The sequence below is a fragment of the Pseudophryne corroboree genome, chromosome 11 (genome assembly GCF_028390025.1).
Source record: "Pseudophryne corroboree isolate aPseCor3 chromosome 11, aPseCor3.hap2, whole genome shotgun sequence".
In the NCBI taxonomy this organism is placed as follows: Eukaryota; Metazoa; Chordata; class Amphibia; order Anura; family Myobatrachidae; genus Pseudophryne; species Pseudophryne corroboree.
The window spans coordinates 60787669-60802683 of record NC_086454.1 but is presented as its reverse complement, the minus strand read 5'-3'; the positions used below and the strand labels follow the sequence as shown (position 1 = coordinate 60802683).

At 50.2% G+C, this 15015-nt stretch overlaps 1 long non-coding RNA gene across 1 annotated transcript in view; it reads right to left on the bottom strand.

Annotated features, from left to right (window-relative positions):
- Positions 1–14602, bottom strand: part of LOC134968830 (uncharacterized) — a 39736-nt gene extending 25134 nt beyond the window's left edge. Inside the window, exon 1 of the long non-coding RNA XR_010189342.1 lies at positions 14402–14602. This is a non-coding gene — a long non-coding RNA (uncharacterized LOC134968830). The remainder of the gene's footprint in view (positions 1–14401) is intronic.
- Between the last annotated feature and the right edge of the window lie 413 nt (positions 14603–15015).

The window sequence follows — 15015 nt, the reverse complement described above, 5'->3', positions numbered from 1 at the left end:
GAAGCGCTCACACATCCTGCACGCTGACGCGCTCACACATCCTGCACGCTGACGCGCTCACACATCCTGCACGCCGACGCGCTCACACATCCTGCACGCCGACGCGCTCACACATCCTGCACGCCGACGCGCTCACACATCCTGCACACCGACGCGCTCACACATCCTGCACACCGACGCGCTCACACATCCTGCACGCCGACGCGCTCACACATCCTGCACGCCGACGCGCTCACACATCCCGCACGCCGACGCGCTCACACATCCCGCACGCCGACGCGCTCACACAACCCGCACACCGACGCACTCACACAACCCGCACACTGACGCACTCACACAACCCGCACACTGACGCACTCACACAACCCGCACACTGACGCACTCACACAACCCGCACACTGACGCACTCACACATCCGCGCGTGCATGTATAGATGCAGGTGTGGGTATGTCGGTGTACGTTCAGGTGTCAGTATGTGTATGTATAGATGCAGGTGTGTACACATCGGTGTACATCCAGGTGTCAGCATGTGTATGTATAGATGAAGTTTTGTGTGTACGTCGGTGTAAGTCCAGGTGTCAGCATGTGTATGTATAGATGCAGGTGTGTGTACGTCGGTGTACATCCAGGTGTCAGCATGTGTATGTATAGATGCAGGTGTGTGTACATCGGTGTAAGTCCAGGTGTCAGTATGTGTATGTATAGATGCAGGTGTGTGTACGTCAGTGTACGTCCAGGTGTCAGCATGTGTATGTATAGATGCAGGTGTGGGTACGTTGGTGTACGTCCAGGTCTCAAAGCGTGTATGTATAGATGCAGGTGTTTGTATGTCCAGGTGTCAGCGAGTGTATGCATAGATGCAGGTGTGTGTACGTCGGTGTTCATCCAGGTGTCAGCGCGTGTATGTATAGATGCAGGTCGGTGTACGTCCAGGTGTCAGCATGTGTATGTATAGATGCAGGTGTGGGTACGTCGGTGTACGTCCAGGTGTCAGCATGTGTATGTATAGATGCAGGTGTGTGTACGTTCAGTTGTCAGCACGTGTATGTATAGATGCAGATGTGAGTACGTCCAGGTGTCAGCATGTGCAGGTATAGATGAACATGTGGGTACGTCACTGTATGTCCAGGTGTCAGCATGTGCATGTGTAGATGCAGGTGTGGGTACGTCGGTGTACGTCCAGGTGTCAGCACGTGTATATATAGATGCAGATGTGGGTACATCCAGGTGTCAGCATGTGCAGGTATAGATGAACATGTGGGTACGTCACTGTATGTCCAGGTGTCAGCATGTGCATGTGTAGATGCAGGTGTGGGTACGTCGGTGTACGTCCAGGTGTCAGCACGTGTATATATAGATGCAGATGTGGGTACATCCAGGTGTCAGCATGTGCAGGTATAGATGAACATGTGGGTACGTCACTGTATGTCCAGGTGTCAGCATGTGCATGTGTAGATGCAGGTGTGGGTACGTCGGTGTACGTCCAGGTGTCAGCACGTGTATATATAGATGCAGATGTGGGTACGTCCAGGTGTCAGCATGTGCAGGTATAGATGAACATGTGGGTACGTCACTGTATGTCCAGGTGTCAGCATGTGCATGTGTAGATGCAGGTGTGGGTACGTCGGTGTACGTCCAGGTGTCAGCACGTGTATATATAGATGCAGATGTGGGTACGTCCAGGTGTCAGCATGTGCAGGTATAGATGAACATGTGGGTACGTCACTGTATGTCCAGGTGTCAGCATGTGCATGTGTAGATGCAGGTGTGGGTACGTCGGTGTACGTCCAGGTGTCAGCACGTGTATGTATAGATGCAGATGTGGGTACGTCCAGGTGTCAGCATGTGCAGGTATAGATGAACATGTGGGTACGTCACTGTATGTCCAGGTGTCAGCATGTGCATGTGTAGATGCAGGTGTGGGTACGTCGGTGTACGTCCAGGTGTCAGCACGTGTATATATAGATGCAGATGTGGGTACGTCCAGGTGTCAGCATGTGCAGGTATAGATGAACATGTGGGTACGTCACTGTATGTCCAGGTGTCAGCATGTGCATGTGTAGATGCAGGTGTGGGTACGTCGGTGTACGTATAGGGGTCAGTGTGTGTATGTATAGATGTTGGTGTGTGTATGTCAGTGTACGTACAGATATAGGTGTGTGTGTATGTATGTATAGAGGTAGGTGTGATACATACATATATCATGTGCGCACACGATAGCTAGATACATACATATAACACATACATACATGATAGATAATAAGAATTTACTTACCGATAATTCTATTTCTCGGAGTCCGTAGTGGATGCTGGGGTTCCTGAAAGGACCATGGGGAATAGCGGCTCCGCAGGAGACAGGGCACAAAAAGTAAAGCTTTAGGATCAGGTGGTGTGCACTGGCTCCTCCCCCTATGACCCTCCTCCAAGCCTCAGTTAGGATACTGTGCCCGGACGAGCGTACACAATAAGGAAGGATTTTGAATCCCGGGTAAGACTCATACCAGCCACACCAATCACACTGTACAACCTGTGATCTGAACCCAGTTAACAGTATGATAACAGCGGAGCCTCTGAAAAGATGGCTCACAACAATAATAACCCGATTTTTGTAACTATGTACAAGTATTGCAGATAATCCGCACTTGGGATGGGCGCCCAGCATCCACTACGGACTCCGAGAAATGGAATTATCGGTAAGTAAATTCTTATTTTCTCTTTCGTCCTAGTGGATGCTGGGGTTCCTGAAAGGACCATGGGGATAATACCAAAGCTCCCAAACGGGCGGGAGAGTGCGGATGACTCTGCAGCACCGAATGAGAGAACTCCAGGTCCTCCTTAGCCAGGGTATCAAATTTGTAGGATTTTACCAACGTGTTTGCCCCTGACTAAATAGCCGCTCGGCAAAGTTGTAAAGCCGAGACCCCTCGGGCAGCCGCCCAAGATAAGCCCACCTTCCTTGTGGAATGGGCATTTACATATTTTGGCTGTGGCAGGCCTGCCACAGAATGTGCAAGCTGAATTGTATTACACATCCAACTAGCAATAGTCTGCTTAGAAGCAAGAGCACCCAGTTTGTTGGGTGCATACAGGATAACAGCAAGTCAGTTTTCCTGACTCCAGCCGTCCTGGAACCTATATTTACAGGGCCCTGACAACATCTAGCAACCTGGAGTCCTCCAAGTCCCTAGTAGGCGCAAGGCACCAAAATAAGCTGGTTCAGGTGAAACACTGACACCACCTTAGGGAGAGAACTGGGGACGAGTCCGCAGCTCTGCCCTGTCCAAATGGACAACCAGATATGGGCTTTTTTGAGAAAAAAACCACCAATTTGACACTCGCCTGGTCCAGGCCAGGGCCAAGAGCATGGTCACTTTTCATGTGAGATGCTTCAAATCCACAGATTTGACTGGTTTTAAACCAATGTGATTTGAGGAATCCCAGAACTACGTTGAGATCCCACAGTGCCACTGGAGGCACAAAAGGGGGTTGTATATGCAATACTCCCTTGACAAACTTCTGGACTTCAGGAACTGAAGCCACTTCTTTCTGGAAGAAAATCGACAGGGCCGAAATTTGAACCTTAATGGACCCCAATTTGAGGCCCATAGACACTCCTGTTTGCAGGAAATGCAGGAATCGACCGAGTTGAAATTTCTTCGTGGGGCCTTTCTGGCCTCACACCACGCAACATATTTTTGCCACATGTGGTGATAATGTTGTGCGGTCACCTCCTTTCTGGCTTTGACCAGGGTAGGAATGACCTCTTCCGGAATGCCTTTTTCCCTTAGGATCCGGCGTTCCACCGCCATGCCGTCAAACGCAGCTGCGGTAAGTCTTGGAACAGACATGGTACTTGCTGAAACAAGTCCCTTCTTAGCGGCAGAGGCCATAAGTCCTCTGTGAGCATCTCTTGAAGTTCCGGGTACCAAGTCCTTCTTGGCCAATCCGGAGCCATGAGTATAGTTCTTACTCCTCTACGTCTTATAAGTCTCAGTACCTTAGGTATGAGAAGCAGAGGATGGAACACATACACCGACTGGTACATCCATGGTGTTACCAGAACGTCCACAGCTATTGCCTGAGGGTCTCTTAACCTGGCGCAATACCTGTCCCGTTTTTTGTTCAGACGGGACGCCATCATGTCCACCTTTGGTATTTCCCAACGGTTTACAATCATGTGGAAAACTTCCCGATGAAGTTTCCATTCTGCCGGGTGGAGGTCGTGCCTGCTGAGGAAGTCTGCTTCCCAGTTTCCATTCCCGGAATGAAACACTGCTGACAGTGCTATCACATGATTTTCCGCCCAGCGAAAAGTCCTTGCAGTTTTTGCCATTGCCCTCCTGCTTCTTGTGCCGCCCTGTCTATTTACGTGGGCGACTGCCGTGATGTTTTTCCCACTGGATCAATACCGGCTGACCTTGAAGCAGAGGTCTTGCTAAGCTTAGAGTATTATAAATTTACCCTTAGCTCCAGTATATTTATGTGGAGAAAAGTCTCCAGACTTGATCACACTCCCTGGAAATTTTTTCCTTGTGTGACTGCTCCCCAGCCTCTCGGGCTGGCCTCCGTGGTCACCAGCATCCAATCCTGAATGCCGAGTCTGCGGCCCTCTAGAAGATGAGCACTCTGTAACCACCACAGGAGAGACACCCTTGTCCTTGGATAATAAGAATTTACTTACCGATAATTCTATTTCTCGGAGTCTGTAGTGGATGCTGGGGTTCCTGAAAGGACCATGGGGAATAGCGGCTCCGCAGGAGACAGGGCACAAAAAGTAAAGCTTTAGGATCAGGTGGTGTGCACTGGCTCCTCCCCCTATGACCCTCCTCCAAGCCTCAGTTAGGTACTGTGCCCGGACGAGCGTACACAATAAGGAAGGATTTATGAATCCCGGGTAAGACTCATACCAGCCACACCAATCACACTGTACAACCTGTGATCTGAACCCAGTTAACAGTATGATAACAGCGGAGCCTCTGAAAGGATGGCTCACAACAATAATAACCCGATTTTTGTAACTATGTACAAGTAATGCAGATAATCCGCACTTGGGATGGGCGCCCAGCATCCACTACGGACTCCGAGAAATAGAATTATCGGTAAGTAAATTCTTATTTTCTCTATCGTCCTAGTGGATGCTGGGGTTCCTGAAAGGACCATGGGGATTATACCAAAGCTCCCAAACGGGCGGGAGAGTGCGGATGACTCTGCAGCACCGAATGAGAGAACTCCAGGTCCTCCTTAGCCAGGGTATCAAATTTGTAGGATTTTACAAACGTGTTTGCCCCTGACTAAATAGCCGCTCGGCAAAGTTGTAAAGCCGAGACCCCTCGGGCAGCCGCCCAAGATGAGCCCACCTTCCTTGTGGAATGGGCATTTACATATTTTGGCTGTGGCAGGCCTGCCACAGAATGTGCAAGCTGAATTGTATTACACATCCAACTAGCAAAAGTCTGCTTAAAAGCAAGAGCACCCAGTTTGTTGGGTGCATACAGGATAACAGCAAGTCAGTTTTCCTGACTCCAGCCGTCCTGGAACCTATATTTTCAGGGCCCTGACCACATCTAGCAACTTGGAGTCCTCCAAGTCCCTAGTAGGCGCAAGACACCACAATAAGCTGGTTCAGGTGAAACACTGACACCACCTTAGGGAGAGAACTGGGGACGAGTCCGCAGCTCTGCCCTGTCCGAATGGACAAACAGATATGGGCTTTTTTGAGAAAAAAAACCACCAATTTGACACTCGCCTGGTCCAGGCCAGGTCCAAGAGCATGTTCACTTTTCATGTGAGATGCTTCAAATCCACAGATTTGACTGGTTTTAAACCAATGTGTTTTGAGGAATCCCAGAACTACGTTGAGATCCCACAGTGCCACTGGAGGCACAAAAGGGGGTTGTATATGCAATACTCCCTTGACAAACTTCTGGACTTCAGGAACTGAAGCCAATTCTTTTTGGAAGAAAAATCGACAGGGCCGAAATTTGAACCTTAATGGACCCCAATTTGAGGCCCATAGACACTCCTGTTTGCAAGAAATGCAGGAATCGACCGAGTTGAAATTTCTTCGTGGGGCCTTCCTGGCCTCACACCACGCAACATATTTTCGCCACATGTGGTGATAATGTTGTGCGGTCACCTCCTTTCTGGCTTTGACCAGGGTAGGAATGACCTCTTCCTGAATGCCTTTTCCCTTAGGATCCGGCGTTCCACCGCCATGCCGTCAAACGCAGCTGCGGTGAGTCTTGGAACAGACATGGTACTTGCTGAAACAAGTCCCTTCTTAGCGGCAGAGGCCATAAGTTCTCTGTGAGCATCTCTTGAAGTTCCGGGTACCAAGTCCTTCTTGGCCAATCCGGAGCCATGAGTATAGTTCTTACTCCTCTACGTCTTATAATTCTCAGTACCTTAGGTATGAAAAGCAGAGGATGGAACACATACACCGACTGGTACACCCACGGTGTTACCAGAACGTCCACAGCTATTGCCTGAGGGTCTCTTAACCTGGCGCAATACCTGTCCCGTTTTTTGTTCAGACGGGACGCCATCATGTCCACCTTTGGTAATTCCCAACGGTTTACAATTATGTGGAAAACTTCCCCATGAAGTTCCCACTCTGCCGGGTGGAGGTCGTGCCTACTGAGGAAGTCTGCTTCCCAGTTTCCATTCCCGGAATGAAACACTGCTGACAGTGCTATCACATGATTTTCCGCCCAGCGAAAAGTCCTTGCAGTTTTTGCCACTGCCCTCCTGCTTCTTGTGCCGCCCTGTCTATTTACGTGGGCGACTGCCGTGATGTTTTATCCCACTGGATCAATACCGGCTGACCTTGAAGCAGAGGTCTTGCTAAGCTTAGAGCATTATAAATTTACCCTTAGCTATATTTATGTGGAGAAAAATCTCCAGACTTGATCACACTCCCTGGAAATTTTTTCCTTGTGTGACTGCTCCCCAGCCTCTCGGGCTGGCCTCCGTGGTCACCAACATCCAAAACTGAATGCCGAATCTGCGGCCCTCTAGAAGATGAGCACTCTGTAACCACCACAGGAGAGACACCCTTGTCCTTGGATATAGGGTTATCCGCTGATGCATCTGAAGATGCGATCCGGACCATTTGTCCAGCAGATCCCACTGAAAAGTTCTTGCATGAAATCTGCCGACTGGAATTGCTTCGAAGGAAGTCACCATTTTTTTTACCATGGCCCTTGTGCAATGATGCACTGATTTTAGGAGGTTCCTGACTAGCTCGGATAACTCCCTGGCTTTCTCTTCCGGGAGAAACACCTTTTTCTGGACTGTGTCCAGAATCATCCCTAAGCACAGGAGACTTGTTGTCGGGATCAGCTGCGATTTTGGAATATTTAGAATCCACCCCTGCTGTTGTAACAGTATCCGAGATAGTGCTACTCCGACCTCCAACTGTTCCCTGGACTTTGCCCTTATCAGGAGATCGTCCAAGTAAGGGATAATTAAGACGCCTTTTCTTCGAAGAAGAACCATCATTTCGGCCATTACCTTGGTAAAGACCCGGGGTGCCGTAGACAATCCAAACGGCAGCGTCTGAAACTGATAGTGACAGTTCTGTACCACGAACCTGAGGTACCCTTAGTGATAAGGGCAAATTTGGGACATGGAGGTAAGCATCCCTGATGTCTCGGGACACCAGATAGTCCCCTTCTTCCCGGTTCGTTATCACTGCTCTGAGTGACTCCATCTTGATTTGAACCTTTGTAAGTGTTCAAATTTTTTTAGATTTAGAATAGGTCTCACCTAGCCTTCTGGCTTCAGTACCACAATATAGTGTGGAATAATACCCCTTTTCTTGTTGTAGGAGGGGTAATTTAATTATCACCTGCTGGGAATACAGCTCGTGAATTTTTTCCCATACTGCCTCCTTGTCGGAGGGAGACCTTGGTAAAGCAGACTTCAGGAGCCTGCGCAGGGGAAACGTCTCGACATTCCAAACTGTACCCCTGGGATACTACTTGTAGGATCCAGGGGTCCTGTACGGTCTCAGCGTCATGCTGAGAGCTTGTCAGAAGCGGTGGAACGCTTCTGTTCCTGGGAATGGGCTGCCTGCTGCAGTCTTCTTCCCTTTCCTCTATCCCTGGGCAGATATGACTCTTATAGGGACGAAAGGACTGAAGCTGAAAAGACGGTGTCTTTTTCTGCAGAGATGTGACTTAGGGTAAAAACGGTGGATTTTCCAGCAGTTGCCGTGGCCACCAGGTCCGATGGACCGACCCCAAATAACTCCTCTTCCTTTATACGGCAATACACCTTTGTGCCGTTTGGAATCTGCATCACCTGACCACTGTCGTGTCCATAAACATCTTCTGGCAGATATGGACATCGCACTTACTCTTGATGCCAGAGTGCAAATATCCCTCTGTGCATCTCGCATATATAGAAATACATCCTTTAAATGCTCTATAGTCAATAAAATACTGTCCCTGTCAAGGGTATCAATATTTTTAGTCAGGGAATCCGACCAAGCCACCCCAGCTCTGCACATCCAGGCTGAGGCGATCGCTGGTCGCAGTATAACACCAGTATGTGTGTATATACTTTTTATGATATTTTTTCAGCCTCCTGTCAGCTGGCTCCTTGAGGACGGCCCTATCTATAGACGGTACCGCCACTTGTTCTGATAAGCGTGTGAGCGCCTTATCCACCCTAAGGGGTGTTTCCCAACGCGCCCTAACTTCTGGCGGGAAAGGGTATACCGCCCATATTTTCTATCGGGGGGAACCCACGCATCATCACACACTTCATTTAATTTATCTGATTCAGGAAAAACTACGGTAGTTTTTTCACATCCCACATAATACCCTCTTTTGTGGTACTTGTAGTATCAGAAATATGTAACACCTCCTTCATTGCCCTTAACGTGTGGCCCTAATAAGGAATACGTTTGTTTATTCACCGTCGACACTGGATTCAGTGTCCCTGTCTGTGTCTGTGTCGACCGACTAAAGTAAACGGGCGTTTTAAAACCCCTGACGGTGTTTTTGAGACGTCTGGACCGGTACTAATTGTTTGTCGGCCGTCTCATGTCGTCAACCGACCTTGGCGCGTGTTGACATTATCACGTAATTCCCTAAATAAGCCATCCATTCCGGTGTCGACTCCCTAGAGAGTGACATCACCATTACAGGCAATTGCTCCGCCTCCTCACCAACATCGTCCTCATACATGTCGACACACACGTACCGACACACAGCACACACACAGGGAATGCTCTGATAGAGGACAGGACCCACTAGCCCTTTGGAGAGACAGAGGGAGAGTTTGCCAGCACACACCAAAAACGCTATAATTATATAGGGACAACCTTATATAAGTGTTTTCCCTTATAGCATCTTTTTTATATATTTCTAACGCCAAATTAGTGCCCCCCCTCTCTGTTTTAACCCTGTTTCTGTAGTGCAGTGCAGGGGAGAGCCTGGGAGCCTTCCCTCCAGCCTTTCTGTGAGGGAAAATGGCGCTGTGTGCTGAGGAGATAGGCCCCGCCCCTTTTTCGGCGGCCTCGTCTCCCGCTCTTAACGGATTCTGGCAGGGGTTAAATATCTCCATATAGCCCCCGGAGGCTATATGTGAGGTATTTTTAGCCAAAAAAGGTTTTCATTTGCCTCCCAGGGCGCCCCCCTCCCAGCGCCCTGCACCCTCAGTGACTGCCGTGTGAAGTGTGCTGAGAGGAAAATGGCGCACAGCTGCAGTGCTGTGCGCTACCTTAAGAAGACTGAGGAGTCTTCTGCCGCCGATTCTGGACCTCTTCTCGTTTCAGCATCTGCAAGGGGGCCGGCGGCGAGGCTCCGGTGACCATCCAGGCTGTACCTGTGATCGTCCCTCTGGAGCTAATGTCCAGTAGCCAAGAAGCCAATCCATCCTGCACGCAGGTGAGTTCACTTCTTCTCCCCTAAGTCCCTCGTTGCAGTGATCCTGTTGCCAGCAGGACTCACTGTAAAATAAAAAACCTAAGCTAAACTTTTCTAAGCAGCTCTTTAGGAGAGCCACCTAGATTGCACCCTTCTCGGCCGGGCACAAAAATCTAACTGAGGCTTGGAGGAGGGTCATAGGGGGAGGAGCCAGTGCACACCACCTGATCCTAAAGCTTTACTTTTTGTGCCCTGTCTCCTGCGGAGCCGCTATTCCCCATGGTCCTTTCAGGAACCCCAGCATCCACTAGGACGATAGAGAAATAGGGTTATCCGCTGATGCATCTGAAGATGCGATCCGGACCATTTGTCCAGCAGATCCCACTGAAAAATTCTTGCGTGAAATCTGCCTAATGGAATTGCTTCGTAGGAAGTCACCATCTTTACCAGGACCCTTGTGCAATGATGCACTGATTTTAGGAGGTTCCTGACTAGCTCGGATAACTCCCTGGCTTTCTCTTCCGGGAGAAACACCTTTTTCTGGACTGTGTCCAGAATCATCCCTAGGCACAGCAGACTTGTCGTCGGGATCAGCTGCGATTTTGGAATATTTAGAATCCACCCGTGCTGTTGTAGCAGTATCCGAGATAGTGCTACTCCGACCTCCAACTGTTCCCTGGACTTTGCCCTTATCAGGAGATCGTCCAAGTAAGGGATAATTAAGACGCCTTTTCTTCGAAGAAGAATCATCATTTCGGCCATTACCTTGGTAAAGACCCGGGGTGCCGTGGACAATCCAAACGGCAGCGTCTGAAACTGATAGTGACAGTTCTGTACCACGAACCTGAGGTACCCTTAGTGAGAAGGGCAAATTTTGGACATGGAGGTAAGCATCCCTGATGTCTCGGGACACTATATAGTCCCCTTCTTCCTGGTTCGTTATCACTGCTCTGAGTGACTCCATCTTGATTTGAACCTTTGTAAGTGTTCAAATTTTTTTAGATTTAGAATAGGTCTCACCTAGCCTTCTGGCTTCAGTACCACAATATAATGTGGAATAATACCCCTTTTCTTGTTGTAGGAGGGGTAATTTGATTATCACCTGCTGGGAATACAGCTTGTGAATTGTTTCCCATACTGCCTCCTTGTCGGAGGGAGACCTTGGTAAACCAGACTTCAGGAGCCTGCGAAGGGGAAACGTCTCGACATTCCAATCTGTACCCCTGGGATACTACATGTAGGATCCAGGGGTCCTGTACGGTCCCAGCGTCATGCTGAGAGCTTGGCAGAAGCGGTGGAACGCTTCTGTTCCTGGGAATGGGCTGCCTGCTGCAGTCTTCTTCCCTTTCCTCTATCCCTGGGCAGATATGACTCTTATAGGGACGAAAGGACTGAGGCTGAAAAGACGGTGTCTTTTTCTGCAGAGATGTGACTTAGGGTAAAAACGGTGGATTTTCCAGCAGTTGCCGTGGCCACCAGGTCCGATGGACCGACCCCAAATAACTCCTCTTCCTTTATACGGCAATACACCTTTGTGCCGTTTGGAATCTGCATCACCTGACCACTGTCGTGTCCATAAACATCTTCTGGCAGATATGGACATCGCACTTACTCTTGATGCCAGAGTGCAAATATCCCTCTGTGCATCTCGCATATATAGAAAATGCATCCTTTAAATGCTCTATAGTCAATAAAATACTGTCCCTGTCAAGGGTATCAATATTTTTAGTCAGGGAATCCGACCAAGCCACCCCAGCTCTGCACATCCAGGCTGAGGCGATCGCTGGTCGCAGTATAACACCAGTATGTGTGTATATACTTTTTATGATATTTTCCAGCCTCCTGTCAGCTGGCTCCTTGAGGACGGCCCTATCTATAGACGGTACCGCCACTTGTTTTGATAAGCGTGTGAGCGCCTTATCCACCCTAAGGGGTGTTTCCAAACGCGCCCTAACTTCTGGCGGGAAAGGGTATACCGCCCATAATTTTCTATCGGGGGGAACCCACGCATCATCACACACTTCATTTAATTTATCTGATTCAGGAAAAACTACGGTAGTTTTTTCACATCCCACATAATACCCTCTTTTGTGGTACTTGTAGTATCAGAAATATGTAACACCTCCTTCATTGCCCTTAACGTGTGGCCCTAATAAGGAATACGTTTGTTTATTCACCGTCGACACTGGATTCAGTGTCCGTGTCTGTGTCGACCGACTAAAGTAAACGGGCGTTTTAAAACCCCTGACGGTGTTTCTGAGACGTCTGGACCGGTACTAATTGTTTGTCGGCCGTCTCATGTCGTCAACCGACCTTGCAGCGTGTTGACATTATCACGTAATTCCCTAAATAAGCCATCCATTCCGGTGTCGACTCCCTAGAGAGTGACATCACCATTACAGGCAATTGCTCCGCCTCCTCACCAACATCGTCCTCATACATGTCGACACACGTACCGACACACAGCACACACACAGGGAATGCTCTGATAGAGGACAGGACCCACTAGCCCTTTGGAGAGACAGAGGGAGAGTTTGCCAGCACACACCAAAAACGCTATAATTATATAGGGACAACCTTATATAAGTGTTTTCCCTTATAGCATCTTTTATATATTTCTAACGCCAAATTAGTGCCCCCCCTCTCTGTTTTAACCCTGTTTCTGTAGTGCAGTGCAGGGGAGAGCCTGGGAGCCTTCCCTCCAGCCTTTCTGTGAGGGAAAATGGCGCTGTGTGCTGAGGAGATAGGCCCCGCCCCTTTTTCGGCGGGCTCGTCTCCCGCTCTTTAATGGATTCTGGCAGGGGTTAAATATCTCCATATAGCCCCCGGAGGCTATATGTGAGGTATTTTTAGCCAAAAAAGGTTTTCATTTGCCTCCCAGGGCGCCCCCCTCCCAGCGCCCTGCACCCTCAGTGACTGCCGTGTGAAGTGTGCTGAGAGGAAATGGCGCACAGCTGCAGTGCTGTGCGCTACCTTAAGAAGACTGAGGAGTCTTCTGCCGCCGATTCTGGACCTCTTCTCGTTTCAGCATCTGCAAGGGGGCCGGCGGCGAGGCTCCGGTGACCATCCAGGCTGTACCTGTGATCGTCCCTCTGGAGCTAATGTCCAGTAGCCAAAGAAGCCAATCCATCCTGCACGCAGGTGAGTTCACTTCTTCTCCCCTAAGTCCCTCGTAGCAGTGATCCTGTTGCCAGCAGGACTCACTAAGATAAAAAACCTAAGCTAAACTTTTCTAAGCAGCTCTTTAGGAGAGCCACCTAGATTGCACCCTTCTCGGCCGGGCACAAAAATCTAACTGAGGCTTGGAGGAGGGTCATAGGGGGAGGAGCCAGTGCACACCACCTGATCCTAAAGCTTTACTTTTTGTGCCCTGTCTCCTGCGGAGCCGCTATTCCCCATGGTCCTTTCAGGAACCCCAGCATCCACTAGGACGATAGAGAAACATACATGATAGCTAGATACATATATCACACACACACGATACATACAAATATCACACACACACGATACATACATATATCACACACACATACATGATACATACATGAGACAGTCCTGGGCTGGTGATGAGGCCCGAGCCCCCTGCTGATGTTGCATTGAGGAAGGAGGTGACCAGCTCCTGGCAGTATGGCCACAGTGTTCCAGGGCTGAGGCCAGTTGGGGAGAGCGCCTGGGAGGGAGAGTGCCACCTGCCCCGCACACTCCGCAGGCCTGCACATGGGGAGGGAGGTCACTGGCCAAACATACCCGCCCTGCCGTCGGAGCCCTGCTGCTGTCCCCGTCAGTGCTCTCTAGCGGTGAGCGGGGCGTGTATGGACGGCACCCCGGCCCCACTGCTTGTGCGGTCTGAGTGTGGTCTATAATAGGCTTCGAAGCAGCAGCGGGAGCAGGAATGAACGGGTGGACACCGCAGTATACTGCCGCCGCATCAGGCCATTCATTCCCACTGCTGCCTCGGAGCCTATTATAGACCATACTACCAGTGGGGCCGGGGTGCCGTCCATACACAGTCCCCTGGTCTGGACACAAGGTGCAGGGGGAGAGTGCAGGGGGATAAGGAGGTGATGGGAGCACACAGGATGGGGCGGGGGTGGAGAGCGCGGGGTGCCCGGAGTATGAATGAGCCACCAGCGCCACCCACTCACTGTCCCCCCAGTACCTCAACTGCACTGCACTCAACAACTGCACACTACATATATACACACACACACACACACACAATTGAGGCTATACCACGAGACAGAAACACACTGCAGACACACAATGATGCTATACCGGGAGACACCACTGCACACTACAGACACACAGTGAGGCTATCCAGGGAGACACCACTGCACACTACAGACACACAGTGAGGCTATCCAGGGAGACACCACTGCACACTACAGACACACAATGAGGCTATACAGGGAGACACACACACACACTGCACATTATAGACACACAATGTTGCTATACAGGAAGATACATACACAGTACACATTGAGGATATACAGGGAGAGACACACACCTCCACTCACTCTCACCTTACAAACTACAGCAGAGTGCACTGCAGACTCACTGACTGGGCCAGCCCTGGATCTGCAGCAACTCCTCCTCTGTCCTCTCCCTCTTACAGCAGCAGAAGCAACAGTGAGTAAGTAGCAGTCTGAGACCCGAGTAGCTCCGCCCCATTTAGGCCCGCCCCAAGTCCGTTTAGGCCCCGCCCCCGGGTCCGTTTAGGCCCCGCCCCTGGGTCCGTTTAGGTCCCGCCCCCGGCCGAGATTATGCATCCCTGTCCAGAGCGCTCCCGAAAGGTTGGCTTCCAGCCCGGCCAGCGCTTCAGTATGAGCCTTGGTGTGCATGGGACCGGCCCCCTGGGAATCTACCCATGGACCAGTTCGCCCCTACACTGTAGCCACTGTTTGAAAGCCAGCAGCAGCACAATACATCCGGCCGCCACACACAGCGCTTTCAGTTTTGAATTTCCCGGAAGTTCAGTGAATAAATTAGATGACGTCACTGAGCTCTTACAGCTGCCTCTGGCACAGCACGGATCTTACTAAACTCTGTACTTAGTGCAGTGTCGGGGCTGATAATCGCACAGCGTGCCCCCCACCCCATCAACCACAAAACCCCTCACCCCCCCTGTATAGCATAA